Source organism: Arvicanthis niloticus, chromosome 2, assembly GCF_011762505.2.
Source record: "Arvicanthis niloticus isolate mArvNil1 chromosome 2, mArvNil1.pat.X, whole genome shotgun sequence".
NCBI lineage: Eukaryota > Metazoa > Chordata > Mammalia > Rodentia > Muridae > Arvicanthis > Arvicanthis niloticus.
This window is the reverse complement of record NC_047659.1, coordinates 108,671,441-108,685,807: the sequence shown is the minus strand read 5'-3', so window position 1 is coordinate 108,685,807 and position 14,367 is coordinate 108,671,441. Positions and strand designations below refer to the sequence as shown.

The following is a 14,367-nucleotide window of genomic DNA, read 5'->3' as shown; positions in this document are numbered from 1 at the left end:
CTGTTCCCCCATCACTCAAGGCTTAGAAATAACCCTTCAATTTACCACTGTTTGGTCACACCAAAACACCTGATCAATAAAGATTATCCAGACCTTTCCAATTTTATTCTTTAATGTGTTTAAATAGTATCGTAAGGATACTATTATTGGAATTGAACTTTTGTTCCAAATACCTTATTTTCATATAGAAAGGACCAGTTAAAATTCTGTGTTTGGATTTACCACTATACATACATCCATGTGGTGTCAGTTAACTAGTACTTAATGAGGTTTCTTCCTTCATTTTTATAATACATATAACTAGAATAAACTATAATTTCCATTAATTGATTATGATACAAAGCTGAAGGGTTGGATGCTCAGGAAGTCTAGGAATACAACTAGAAACCAGCAGTGACAGATGACAGAACACCTTCATAGACTTTGCTTGCCTTCTCTTTCTTCCTTCCTTCCTTCCTTCCTTCCTTCCTTCCTTCCTTCCTTCCTCCCTCCCTCCCTCCCTCCCTCCCTCCTTCCCTCCCTCCCTCCCTCCCTTCCTTCCTTCCCTCCTTCTCTCCCCCCTCCTTTCCTTTCCCCTCCCTCCCTTCCTTCCTTCCTTCCTCCCTTCCGTTCTATAACAAGGTCTTACTACATGGATCTGGCTCGCCTCAAACTCCAAGCAATGCCTTTGCCTCAGTCTCTGGGTACGAGGATCCGAAGTTTGGACCCCCATGCATGGTTCTAAAATACCTTCTCTGAAACATACACTTTCAAATGAAATTTTAAGAAGATATATGCATTGCCAAAATTATTAACAACATTCTCTTGCAAAAGAAGCATATGATGAGGATACTGTAAAAACTAAGTCTGGCAAAAGCTCAGAGTAAAAACTCTTCTAAATTCAAATTAAAAATGGCTTATGCTACTTTTAATTAATTTTAAGATCTCTCTCTCTCTCTCTCTCTCTCTCTCTCTCTCTCTCTCTCTGTGTGTGTGTGTGTGTGTGTGTGTGTACCCATGTGTCTACATGAGTTTATGTGCACCAAATGCATGCAGGTACTCATGCATGCCAGAAGATAGCAGTGGATCTTCTAGCACTAAAGTTACAGGCAGTAGGAAGCTGTCATGTGGTCATGCAGGGAACTGAACCCAGATCTTCTGCAAAAGCAATATGCACTCTCAACAACCAGAGCATCTCTCCTAGTCTGTGTTTTTAATTAGCTTCAAACTGCAATTCTTAGGTGTGCTGCAAAAGATGTTATGAAGGTACAGTGTAATGTAAATTTTTGTTTAACCTGAATGACATCAACACCAAGAAACATTCAGAGACCTTCATTTGCCACAGGAAATAAGGTAGCACTGGTAAACTATCCCTTTATTGGCCCCTCTTCTCTTGCTGTTGTAAAATGAATAGATGCTGAAGAATGTGTACACTTAACTTGGTTTCTTATAATAAAACAAGAAAATAAGGTGTTTGAAACGAAAGTTCAATTCCAATAATATGCTCAGTAAGTTTTATTTCTTATGATAAGGATACTATTTAAGTAGGTCAGTGCTTGTACCACCCACAGGTAAAAATAATCTAACTGCTCTTAAAATGTGTCTCTTTTTCAAAAGTCAAGAATGTGTTATTAGACTTTTGGGTTTCCCCAATCTATGTCACACAACTCACAACACAAGCATGTGCTGTGCCCCTTAACTGTCACTGAAGTTAGCATACATCTTCAGAAGGGGTAACTCTTAACTTTTCTTAATAACACATTTTGACACAGTTTACAGTTGCACGGTCTCATAGGGGATCCATGTCATCATGTGGTGACAACTAGAATCAGAGCAAAGCCAACCTTAGGCTTTAAAGACAGAACATAATTTATATCTAAGTTGGCTAGTTCTCTTTACATAGGCAGTTGTGGGCATGTCATGGAACTAGTAAGGGTTCACTATTTGCTTACACTAATATCCTCTAGTAAAACTTAAAATAACGTCAATCAGGAAGAGAGAGAGAGAGAGAGAGAGAGAGAGAGAGAGAGAGAGAGAGAGATTTATTAAATGGCACAGAGACCAATGTGCTCTGGTCTCTATGACCCCACTCTGACTCACTCACCAGAGCTCTTAGTGCTCTGCAGCATCCTGTCATTCTCACAGGCCCCCTTTCCCATAAGCTGAACACAGCATGCTCCTTTCTTTACCTTGCAGCCCAGGACTCCTCTGTATTTCGACTCTCCACATTCAACTGCACTACCTTGCTTTGTCACCAGATTAGAGTTCATTCTCGGGGCTGCAGCTCATATCTCTATGGAGAGAGCTAACAGGCCACACCCACACACCTGGCATTACCTGGTTACATAAGAGCAAAGTTCAAGCTCAACAAGTCCCAGTCCAGTTAGCAGTCTATATTAAATGTATGCAGTGCAACTGATCCTGAGGTAAAATGGCCTGAGACTGGGGTTTAAGTGTTTCCAACTGTCTGCAGTGCAAGCTTAAACTAGGTGCAGTGGCAAAGAACCTAGCTAGAGCTGTTAAATGTATCCTGAGGCTCTCCCAAACAAGTCTAAACGCACATACAGTTTATAATACTACATTTAGCTTGTAGCTAATGCAACTAAAAATAATAAAGCTTAACCTAAAGCAAGTCCCTACATGTGCGTAAAGTAGGGCTCTGGTTTATTACAAGCCTAACATCTAAAGTAATGCAGATATTTACAGAAAAGTGTGGGTTAACCAGGGGCAAGATCACTTACCAGGACAAAGCTGCTTTCAACCAAACCCAATTCATGGTTGGGCATATTTATTTATAGCACCAGTAGAGAGTTTTAGTGATTTAATGAACTGGAAAGGAAGATAAATTCTATGATCCACATGAAAGAAGCAAAGCAGGCACATGAATAACCCAAAAAGATTATAATTAAAAAGACTTTTTGTGGCTCTGAGATGTGTTTCATCTGTATTTAACATTGAATGGATGAATTTCCACTACATTAGACACACCCAATCTTCAAACGTATCAGCAAAATAGACATGTGTGAATAGGGCAGTCCAAAAACTCCTGCCTTCCCAGCAAACCACCACCTGTGTCTCTAGGTTCAGATCACTTCCTAACAGACGGAACGGGATGCTGCTTACATCTGTGTCTTGTTCTAAGCACTTGTGTCAATCTGTCAGCTGTGTGAAAGGGAATCAAGGCAGATCTACAATTCAGCTCTAATCTACACATTCCCTCACAATACTGGAATAAGATGAACTTTATTTTGGTGAACGAAAAAAGAAAAAGAAAAGAAATTTAATGGTAAATTCTCCTGGCTATAAAAAGTGTATTTCTGGGAGAATACATTCTGTGAGAACCTGGTTAAGTTTCATGTATCTTAAAGACTTCTGAACTGCAATGCTGAGGGAAGTAGCTCAAGAGGCACCAGTGAGAGACTCCCAGAGCAGCATCTGGCAGTAGAGATGCAGAACTGAAAGTCTCCACAGGAGAGCTCTGTGCCACAAACAGAAAGGAAGGGAGGATCTTCTTCACAAACTCCGAGGGAAAAGATTGTTCCACAACTCTTCACTATCATGCAAAGCCTGTGGAAGGTCATCCCAGGGGACACTAGAACGAGGAAGGAGAGATATACCTGGTTCTTCCTCTTCCTCCCTAGCCACACTGACAACAGGCATGTAGGCAACTGGTGAGCAGCCTGCATGGCTGAAGGGTAGCCCACCTCTACGTTTCTTAGCGATCACCAAAGTAGAGTAATGCTTTGTGGCATCTAAGAGAAGCTGCAGTAAAAACATCAGACTTCATGAGTTCAATGCTTGAGGATTCACCTTTTCATACCACGGTATGAAACGAGAAGCCGGCACATGGCATTTCTGATGAAACTTAAAGAGAATGGTTGCCTTCATAGCTTTTGTGGAATTTTGTGAGTCAAACAAACCTGCAGCATTTGTAAGCCATTGTTACTTGAGAGAATTTGCAAGGTGTGCTTATCAAGACTCTTGATAGTTTCTCAAAAGAAGTTAAGCCTGGCATTTCAAGGAAAACTGACAATGTTTACTGCCAATGGTGAATTTCATGCCTCTCAGCAAAAGTCAGAAAACTTCTCAATGATTAATTAACACTGTTATGACGAAAGTGGCTATAGTATTGTCTGACTTCTTGACACTATATATAATGAAATGTGCCAACATCTGAAAGGTTTACATAACTCAGTGAACCAATGTTTTCTAACCACAATGCACAGAATCACACACTGGTTAAAAAAAAAAAAAAAAAAAAAAAAAAAGATAGATATCAAAAACCCCATACACTGATAAAAAAAAATTCATCCAAAGTACAAGAAGATCGAATAGCTTTTAGCATGACAGAGGTACAAAAAGTTAACCAACACTGTTTTGGAAATCTGCATGGCAATTAAACTTAAAAAGAAATTATGACTTCACATAGTCAGGTACATCCTGCCTGATGGTGATTTTGAGGCCATGCCAGAGCGATTTGCTAACAGGAGCTGAGGACAGACGCAAGCTGTGTGGAGATGTTCATGACACTGATGAAAAGACAACAGCTAAAGACTTGAGGAGGGGGGAGGAGACATGAATGGATCTCATAAAAACACTAAGAGAAAGGTAAGCAGCAAATTAACTGGAACTTCTATTCAAAATAAAGCTATATGCATTTACTAATTATGTGCTGACGTCATGTAGAGGAAATGTGGAGATGGGTCAACCACACACTCTGCTCTCCATTGCTGGCCACATTCCGAACAGTCCACTTTCCAAAGACACACTCTAGCTTCAAGCACTCAAGAGTCTTATGGCCCTAAGCTAACAGAGAGGCTGCACTCACCCAAGTCTTCACAGCAGGACAGGAAGCAGGGGGAAGGGCACAGGATGAGATCCGGCCAGCTGCCTGCAGTTCCTTGAGGCCTGAACCCTCCTCCTTAAAAGAAGGATCTGAGAACCTTCTCAGCATTTGTAATGCTGATAGCAAGATTAAGAACCTTATGGATTTCCAGGCTAGTCAGGCAGGTAGAGCAGCCTAGGTCCATCAAAAGCATTTGACTTAAAACTACTTCCATTTTCCTTTAACAAACATTAAAAAAGTGGGTGGTGTTTTTTATTAGAAGCCCTTCTCTATACAGAGACTTAAAATATAATAGCAACCAAGGGCCAAAGTTAGTTCCTACTGAGCTGGAATATGACATAAAAACCAAAGCAAAATAAAACAGAACAAAACCAGCCGATTCAGAGAAGTGAGGTAGCAATTCGAAACAGACAAAACAAGATAAATGAGTACATTAAAAGATAATAAAACCAAAAATGTTCATAGGGCGTAGGAAAGAGCAAACTACCTTCAGGAGACTCTTAACACGGTAGAGACCTATTAACAGGTGGATTTTCCAAGAAATACCCATTAATGGCTGAACCTACAGGAAACACGATTCACCACCCAAGAGGTCAAGCCTTTCTTTCCCTTTGTTTTTGGACAACAGTGCTGACTATGAAAACCTCAATATAAAATGAGTTGTAACAATGCTATCAAGTTTTCCTAATAACAAGATGTAGCTCTAACCAGTTTCAAAGACAGGGCAAATTCATCAGAACAACGCTTCTCTAGCATGAGGTCTCCATGTGCAGATCATGGCGGAAGTGTTTACACTGTCTGACTGAATATGCAGATTACTGTTACCCATAGAATCCATACACATAAGGAACGAAATACAGCATGAGAGAAAAATCTCTCTCTCTCTCTCTCTCTCTCTCTCTCTCTCTCTCTCTCTCTCTCTCTCGTGTGTGTGTGTGTGTGTGTGTGTGTGTGTGTGTGTGTGTGTCACAGTATAAATCTCAAGGTCAAAGAACACTCTTGCCACAGAAAAGGGAAAGGGGGTGAGATTTTATTGCATTCTTAGAGCTTAAGGACCCAAACTAAGCAAACTAAAATGGCAACTAGTGACTAAAGCAGGGAGGACAGCAATGCCACTTCTTTGGAAACTCAAACTAAAGAACCCAGACCTGTTTTTGTAGATTTAATATTACATCTAATAATGTGCCTCTGAATGGCTCTGCACGGTCAAAATCAGGTCACTGAAGAGATTTCAGAAAGAGCACCAGAAGAAAATAGACTTAAGGGGCACATAAAAGATGCCCTAATACCAAAATCTCACAGAGAGAGGGGGTGGGGGTGGGGAGATGGGTAAAGAACTAAGCAGAGAGACAGAGTATCACTGAGAGCTACCAAGGCACTCAAGCATGTTTTAAAGATATCTTAGGCAGTGCTACTCCCTACCCTACTAGACTGACATCTAAAGATTCTAGAATCTACATAATTAAGATGGGACTAGGGAGGCGGAGGCAGCTTTTCTGACAGCTAAATGACCTGGTCTCACACATCTGTATAATTTAGTACTTCACAGGTAATAATAATCCCACTCAATCCTCAGAGCCACTTTGCATTATGCTCACCATAAGCAACATGCTCTTGAACTTCATCCTTGCTGGTAGGATGATCACTCATCAGTGTTAGACCCACAGGTGCCAAAGGGTTATACATATACTATTTTCTTAGAAATGCACTGGAGGAAAAGGGAGTAAGAAAACTATACTCAGCCACAAAAATATTTACTGTACATCCTCTATATGGTAGGCATTTGGGACAGTCAACAAACATCAATTTCATGCCTTCCAGAACCCCAAGAGTATAACAGGAGTGGAAAAGCCAAAATAATGCTATCTTTTACGTAATTTAGAAGGTAAGTTATACTATAGAAAAGGCACAACACTACAAGGACAGTGTGTACCACTTAAGGTCATATGCAGGTTAGTGCTCCATGTGCGGGTTATAAGGAAGCTGGAAGGTGGCAGAGACTTGAAGGAGGTGAGGAGCTCATGGAGGGATCTGAGTGAAGGGAGTGTGTAATATTACAGGCAGAGGGAAAGTCCAGCACATAGACTTAACATGGGAATGTGCCTACTGTGTTCAAGGGTTAGCAGGTTGGAATGAACAGCTGGAGTGCAGAGTGGGAGAGGAGAAATGGGAGGCAAGGTCAGAGTTAGTGGGACAGGATTGCATAAGTGAAGTGAATCATAAGGAACCAGCCTGTGTGACACAGAGGGCTCTGGAGAGTTTTAAGCCTACACTGATTTAAAGTTTGAAAAGCCCATTTTGGTGTGGAGGACATAGACCAGTGGTAGAGACAACAGTTTTCTGGCATGAGCAAAGCCCTGGGTACAACAACAAGGAAAAGTAGACGAGGTGAGGGCAGAGACAAAACAGGAAAGGAGAGAAGAAAGAAGCCATTCTGGTAGTTATGTCGATAGGAACAAGCTAAGGAAAGGAGACTAGTTTCCCCTTGGAAGGCCACTGCAGTAATACCATCAGGAATTGATAGGAAAGGGATGGAGATGCTAAAAGGAGAGGAAGAAAGGGGGCTACTTTCTGGTTTTGGTTGAAGGCACAGTTCTGAACAACCCCACATGTAGATCTAGGAGAGAAAAGTCAAGGTAACAGCAATGGTTTTAGAATGAATAGCCCTAGAAAGGAAGTGGGCTGCTGACAGACCAGGTTTACAGAGAAAGATCATTCAATGTTGGGCTTGTTAAGACTGTCTTATTTAAGGCAATTTAGTGAAAAAAGTATTTGGAGCTGTCTGAGCAGGCAAAAACACACTTTTGGAAATTGCATGGAAGTGTACTGTACTGTAATAAAATACTGTGAGTATTTCATTGAGGCTGGTAGGAAGTAAGCTTTGGTCTATTCCAAAGTAGCAGGCTAGTAAAAAAAGAAAAAATGAACATACATTAAGAAGGTCTGAATTAAAAAACCCAAAAGACCAATGGTATGGGAGGAAGATGTGGAGGAACTATACAAACCAAGAAGAGATGGCCCATTATTTCCAAACCTGTCAACAAATGTCAAACCAACAGGTGAGAATTTAGTAACCAGGAATATTTTCTTCCAAATAACCCACAGTAAGTGACTTGTATCCCACATCAAAGAAAACATGGTTGTGATGGAATGTGTTTCATTTCAGTCTTCTGGTGAATTTAACTTTCTAAAGAATTATGCAGAGATGGAATTGATTCAAACTGATAATTGAGACTCAAATCAGTTCAATACTTTAAGTAATACCAGTGATAAGTGACAGATGCCAATGGCCATTTGCTAACATTCAAATACCATTCTTTCAAATATTAAAAAATCTTAAATGTAAATGAAATAGAAGGATAAATTGCTGTGTCCTGACATGAAACCATGACAAACCAAAAGTCAAACTGTTCTCTTCTTTTGTCTATCAAAATGAAACACAAGTTCATACAATAACAGTTACCAATTATATCCCAGAAGCATTTTATAAGACTACAAAATACTAGTGCAACTTGTCATAAGGCCAAATTTTCAAATGTAATTATTACAAAAGAGCAAATACAATTGTCATTATGTGCACCCAAGAGAATAAGATGCAATGCTTTTGGAGTAACAGGCAATCAAAAACTAAATACACAAAACCCCATACTGGCAAGCCAGTTTGATAAACAAAGTGCAAAAGGAGCAAAACAAAGAGCTCCAGCAGAAAAAGTTCAGGCCTTGCTGAAGAAAGTGAATTTTGCTGAGGCAGACAGGAGGTCTGAAGAGCCACCTTTCCTATCTCCCAACAGGAACACAAACCACACCACAAGAGCTTGGTGCTTGTCAAATGCAGCAATGATTTCTAGTTCTCAAGATTCACCTTCACGCTCTTTAAATGACAGTGGCTTTAACATCCAATCAGGTCCTTTCCATATAAACCACTAAAGTAACAGCGGAGACATTTTTCTCCAATGCAGACATTCTCATTGTGCGACACTGACAGTTCCAGAACCCAAGACTACAGACGTGTTCTTCAACAAGAAAATTAAACATGTTTACCAAACTACGCAAAGAGGATGCTGAGAGCCAGCCAAACTCCTCCATAAATTCTAGATGCTCCTTCAGTGGAGGGCACTGAAAGACTATTCTGGCAGGTCCAAGGAGAACACATAGCAAGTAGAGTTTGGGAAATATGCAGGAAAAACCAACAGCCTAAACTGGTTGCTGTCAGGTCTCATAGAAACCTGGCAGAATTGGCACAGTCCCTGGGCAGTTCCCAGCTCTTCTTACCCATCCCCTATCCTAAACCTCAGATTCCATACAGCCTCAGTCAATTTGGCCACATGGATACTTGGCTTCTCTCTTGGTTCCCACATGTTCTATTGGTCCTCTCTTCTCTCCTTCTCACACCCCTGCCCCAACTCTCTCCTTATGGGCCAGTTCAGTTTGCTGGCCCAGTTCAGTTTGGACCCTTCCAGCTGCTTCTTGCCTATGCTTTCCCTTGTATCTACAATAAACCATACATGGGAAGAGTCAAGTTCTTATTTTCATTCAGTTACCACTTGGGAGACAGACTAACAGACTGGGATAGAAGGCCACTGATACAAGTCTGGGAGACCTTTACAACTCTACAGATTAATTTAAATCTAGTATCTTTATCTGAAAAGACAGGTGAATAAAAGAATTTCTTAAATCACGTGACCTTATCTACCAGATTTCTATGTATTCTAAATTTAAGACTTTGGCATAAAGATGTGGATTGGTATATTGATGGGAAAAGGGCTAACAGATTCAAATCTCTACAGTTACTGCTTAGTTCATGTTACCCCTGGACTTGTCAAACATGACCATTTATCAGGAAAAAAATCATAAAGGACAAAAGAGACAGCTGGACTTAAAAACATGGAAGTATAAACTATGATAATAATGTGTAGTGCACTAGAATATAAAATGGGTTAAATATTATTTTAAAGAAATGGAAGCATTTTGTTGTCTGGAAAACATCATAACACAAATCACAAACAAGCAATTAATTGACTCTTCTGGGAAAGGCACACGTTAATACCTCCAAATATGCCTTTCTTCTTGAGTACCTCTTCTTCTCTTAAACCCTGTTCTTAAAATCTATATGCGGTTTTCAATAAATCTCAACTCCTCTTCAAAAAATCCAAAGCCAAAACAAGAAATGAATAAATACATGTATTTAACTCACTTTTTTTAAAAAAAAAAAATCACCATTTAAAAGCAAAGTAGGACTGGTACTAGCACAGACAACTCCCAACAGCAATAAATTACCAACTTCAATAGACATAAAGTATATCAAAACTAAATCAATCTTTACAGACAACCATGATAGATTAAACACTGGAGTGCTGGAACACCTGACCACAGTGTAGATCAGGAAGGCACAGGTCATTGCAAAAGCAAGTTAACAAGCCTCAGGAACCATAAAAAAGTTCACCTGGTTCTTGGACTGTAACTCTTGCCCAACAAATCATAGATGCTAAGGCTTTCACACAGGGCACTGACCTAAGCTGTGCTTGTTTCTTAGATTGCACTGAGCGAGCCCACATGCTCTGCCACCATGCTGCTCTTGTTGGTTCACTACATTTCCCCAAAGCTCTACACTTCAGTTACCCTTATCCTAAGAAAGGACAGGTAAACAGTAAATAATTCAGGCCACCCAGTAAGTAGCCAATCTAAGCCTTACAACAGTATATTCTGGGTGTTGAAAATAGAAATAGTATTTAAAAACAAAACAAAAAAAACCCTCTAAATAAAAATCAAATGGTTTATCCATCATAAAAACCTTTATTCATATGATTTAAAGGCAGAGGAGACTTGTGTGAGATAATGCTAATTAAAATGTTTTATTTAACAGTACATAAAGCCAGGTATGATGGCACATGCCTATAATCACAGTACTCAGGACACTGAGGCAGGAGGATGGTTGGAATACACAGTGACTTCCAGGCAAGCCTGGGCTATGTAGTGACACTGTTTCCATAAGCAAACAAAAACTTCAAAAAGCCAAAGCTGTGTCTGGCCTTTTATAGGAAAATACAAAAAACCAAATGGAAGGGAGAAGCGGTTAACAGATGGTGACAGCCAGGGGATGTGACTATGATTTTAATTTCCTTACTAACTGTCGCAGTAGGCCCCAAAGTCTGAAATAAAGGTAAATGCTATTTGCTTTAAGATGCTTTAAAAAACCGTGGAAACAGCAGAAATTCCCAGCCATAGCTACAAATAATTTTCCAAAACAACCTATCAATGACAGCATATTAAAACCCGTCCTCACGGATCTTTACTAGACTGGGATTGGTAGTTTGGTTTTTTTTTTTTTTTTTTTTTTTTTTTTTTTTTTTTTTTTTTTTTTTTTTTTTTTTTTGTGTGTGTGTGTGTGTGTGTGTAGTGGGAAAAGCTGTAATTGGGTTAAAAAAAAAATAATCAATCTTAATTTCAGCACCATGAGGTTGCCAGGTCCAGACTACAGATTCCCAGCAACATTTCCTTTCCACAGTGCAAAGGTGAGTAACAGCCTTGCAGGCTTCAGTTGATAGCAAGTTAACAGAAACTGTAGTCGAACACAAAAACAAGAGAAGCCTAAAACATGCTCACAATCACTGCAGCAACATTTTTTACAGCGACGTCTCAAACACATAGGCAGCATGTTTATCCTGCTTTATTGGGGTTTCAGTTGGCTGTTACGGTTTTTTGTTGTTTTGTTTTTAAACCTTTGAATGTGAGCTGCTAGAAGGAAGGTGTTCTGTGCCTCTCTCCCTTTGTCATTTTTAAAGTATTTTATTACACAGTGGTTTTGAGTTTTGTAAATAGTCTTGGAAAACACCTTCTAGGAATGTAAAAAACGCTGACAGTGGCATTTCCCCTCACAAATTGTTAGAGAGTTTTTCCCCTTTTTTCCGTTTCTTTTCTTTTCTTTTCTTTTTTTTTTTTTTTTTTTGCTTTGCCTGTATATTTCATGTTTATAAATTGGTAAAACATAAAACTTTTTACTGCTTTAAAAAACACCGTTCACAATTTACAGGTTTGTGTGTGAGGAAGGAAAAGTGTTAGGAGCATGGAACTTAGCTAAACAAATCAAGTGTGGGCAGATGAGTGTTTCGGGAAGGGATGAGGACTACTCGGCGCTGAGAAGTAGCTTTCCATGGAAATCTCCATCTCAGAAACAAAACCTGGAATCGGACAACCTCAGCTTTACCTGCAATGAGGCCGAAGAACTTAACAAGGGTGAATGAAGAGTCCTGCTTAGAACCCAATGGTAACAGGTCCCGCCCACTTCCCCGGAGGACCCGTTGCTATGGAAACCCACAGTAACCCTTTAGATTCAAGAAGCCTAAAAAGGGATAGTCTCCCAGAGACTGGGGTACATTAAATATGAGGCCCTGTTAGAGGGTTGGGAGGAAAGGTTAAAATGAGATAGCCTCATGGCTGTAACAAGGGGCAAGGGGGAAGCGGTGGAGGACGGTAGTTCCAACAGGAATTCGAAACGCCAGCGTCATACAGTTTAGCCCAACTTTGACTTTGACTGTTAGGAAGTTTTCTCCCTCTGCGGGAAATAAACCACTTCTGTGCATTTCGAGACTTTTGTCTCCCTTCCCACTGGGAAACAAAACCGCTGTTCTGAGTTCGGAACAAGGAGGCGTGAACTGGAGTTTCATCCCAGCAATTACAAACCGAATGCTACTACTACTTTGTAAAACCTAAAGTCCTGACTTTCTCTTACCGACCCACTGTCTCTGAACTTAGAATTACATGCAGATCTTTTTACAAATAAATGCTTTGGGTTTGAATTGGTCAATGGGAGCACGTGAGATTTAAAACTCCCCTGTGAATCGCCCGCACAGACAAGTTTAGGGACTATCCTAGGGCAGGATTTACAGGGGTGGCGGGAGTATTTCAAAACGGAACAGCCTACTTATCTCTACCGGCCTTCTTCAAAAATAAGTAAATAACCAAACAGAGCAGGCTAGTCTTCTGCACGCGTACATGGGACAATAGGTTGCTTGACACACAGACTAAGCAGCACGCCCTAACAATACTTTCTTTGAGATAAAGGCAGTAAGTCTTTCCTTCCAGAGGCAGCGAACCAACCAAGAACAACCAAGCCACCAAACTTCAACCTCTAGGTTAGAACGAATGGGCCCTGCAAGGCACTGGGAACTTGGAAGATGCACTTCTGCAGCAACAGGACCCCGGCGAGGGCGCACCTGCAGCGATCAGGGCGAAAAGGCAGGGCGTGGGTCCTCAGAATCCTCAGCCCCCACCCCCCGTCGGCCACGCCCCAATAAGTTTCTTGGGAGAAGTTTGCTAGGGGCCCTAGATGCTCTCAGTGCGCTCCGGACGGACTCGGCCATGCACGGTGCAGGTGGCCGCCACCCTGTCCCGGACCTCCGCCCCCACCGAGGTGGTTTGGCCCACGTCGTCTGCCCGGTCGCGGCCAGGCTCGCCTCGCCCTGTGGGGTCCCGTCGGCCGTCGTGCTCCGCGCCCTGGGCCCCGCACTCTACACGAAGCCCCGGTATCATGTCGCCCCCCCACGCCCCCGCTCCCCTCTCCTGCCGCCGCCCGAGCCCCCTCGTTCGGCCACTCCCGCCTCCGGGCGCGCGCCCCCGCCTGGGCCCACGCCGCGCACGCGCGCAGCCGCCCGCCACTCGCCCTCACTCACCGTCAGCGTTCTGCGTGGCCACGGACGCTACCGCCGGTAGCTTCGACCAGGTGCCCGCTCCGCAGGCCCGGTCCGGGAACTCAGGGATCCAGAGCCCAGCGGGCGAGGCGGGCACCCGCACGCAGGGCACGCTCCCCGGGACCGTGAACGCACGCCCGAGCGCCAGGAGGGGCCGGGAGGCGCTCCCGGAGGCTGCCCTGGATACGGGGCATGCGCAGAGCCCTCCCTTTCCCGAGCCCTGAGAGTAGTGGGCGGGGACTCTGGAAGACTGGCTGGGAAGACTGGATGGGAAGGAGCTTTAGGGCTAGTCTCTCTGGAGACCTCTGTGTCCTTGTCCCACAAACCTCCACTTCCTCCTCCAGTTCACTCATTACATCAGCTATGAAATTTTTATGGAGCATCTAGTTTGCAGACTCCAGAGCAGTCTTTCGGAGTAGTAGGCATGTCGCCTTTGATTTTGAAACTCCTTGTAGACGGATGAGAGAGGTGTATGAACAAGAGATCACTCACATCTGAAAGAGCAAACATCAACTACGCTCTTCAACGGTAGAAGGGAGGTGAATGGTTGGAGTGCTAAAGAAAGTTTAGTTGAGAGATGAAAAAACAGGCAGAGCTTCAGTGAGAAGACAAACTCATCTGTTGGGGAAGATAAACACAAGGGCAAAATTTTTGCCTCTTTTGCTTGTGAACGCTCAAAGGCAAGAATACCCTGGAAGCTGCCTGGAGGGTTAAAGTGGCAGCTGGAAATGTCGTTGAAACTCCTCTGAAAGTAATCTTGAATGCTTAGCCCAAGATTCCAATAGTGCAGAAATGGGATTTGCTTAAAATGGGAGACAGAGAAATTCTCTGCTGCCCTTTTGAGGTACAGTCTGA

The 14,367-nt window shown here is 42.2% G+C and overlaps 1 protein-coding gene across 1 annotated transcript in view; it reads right to left on the bottom strand.

Moving 5' to 3' along the window:
- Positions 1 to 13,702, bottom strand: part of Btbd3 (BTB domain containing 3) — a 31,004-nt gene extending 17,302 nt beyond the window's left edge. The window contains exon 1 of the mRNA XM_034495258.1: positions 13,495 to 13,702. The gene's annotated coding sequence lies outside the window, so the exon portion shown is untranslated. The remainder of the gene's footprint in view (positions 1 to 13,494) is intronic.
- Between the last annotated feature and the right edge of the window lie 665 nt (positions 13,703 to 14,367).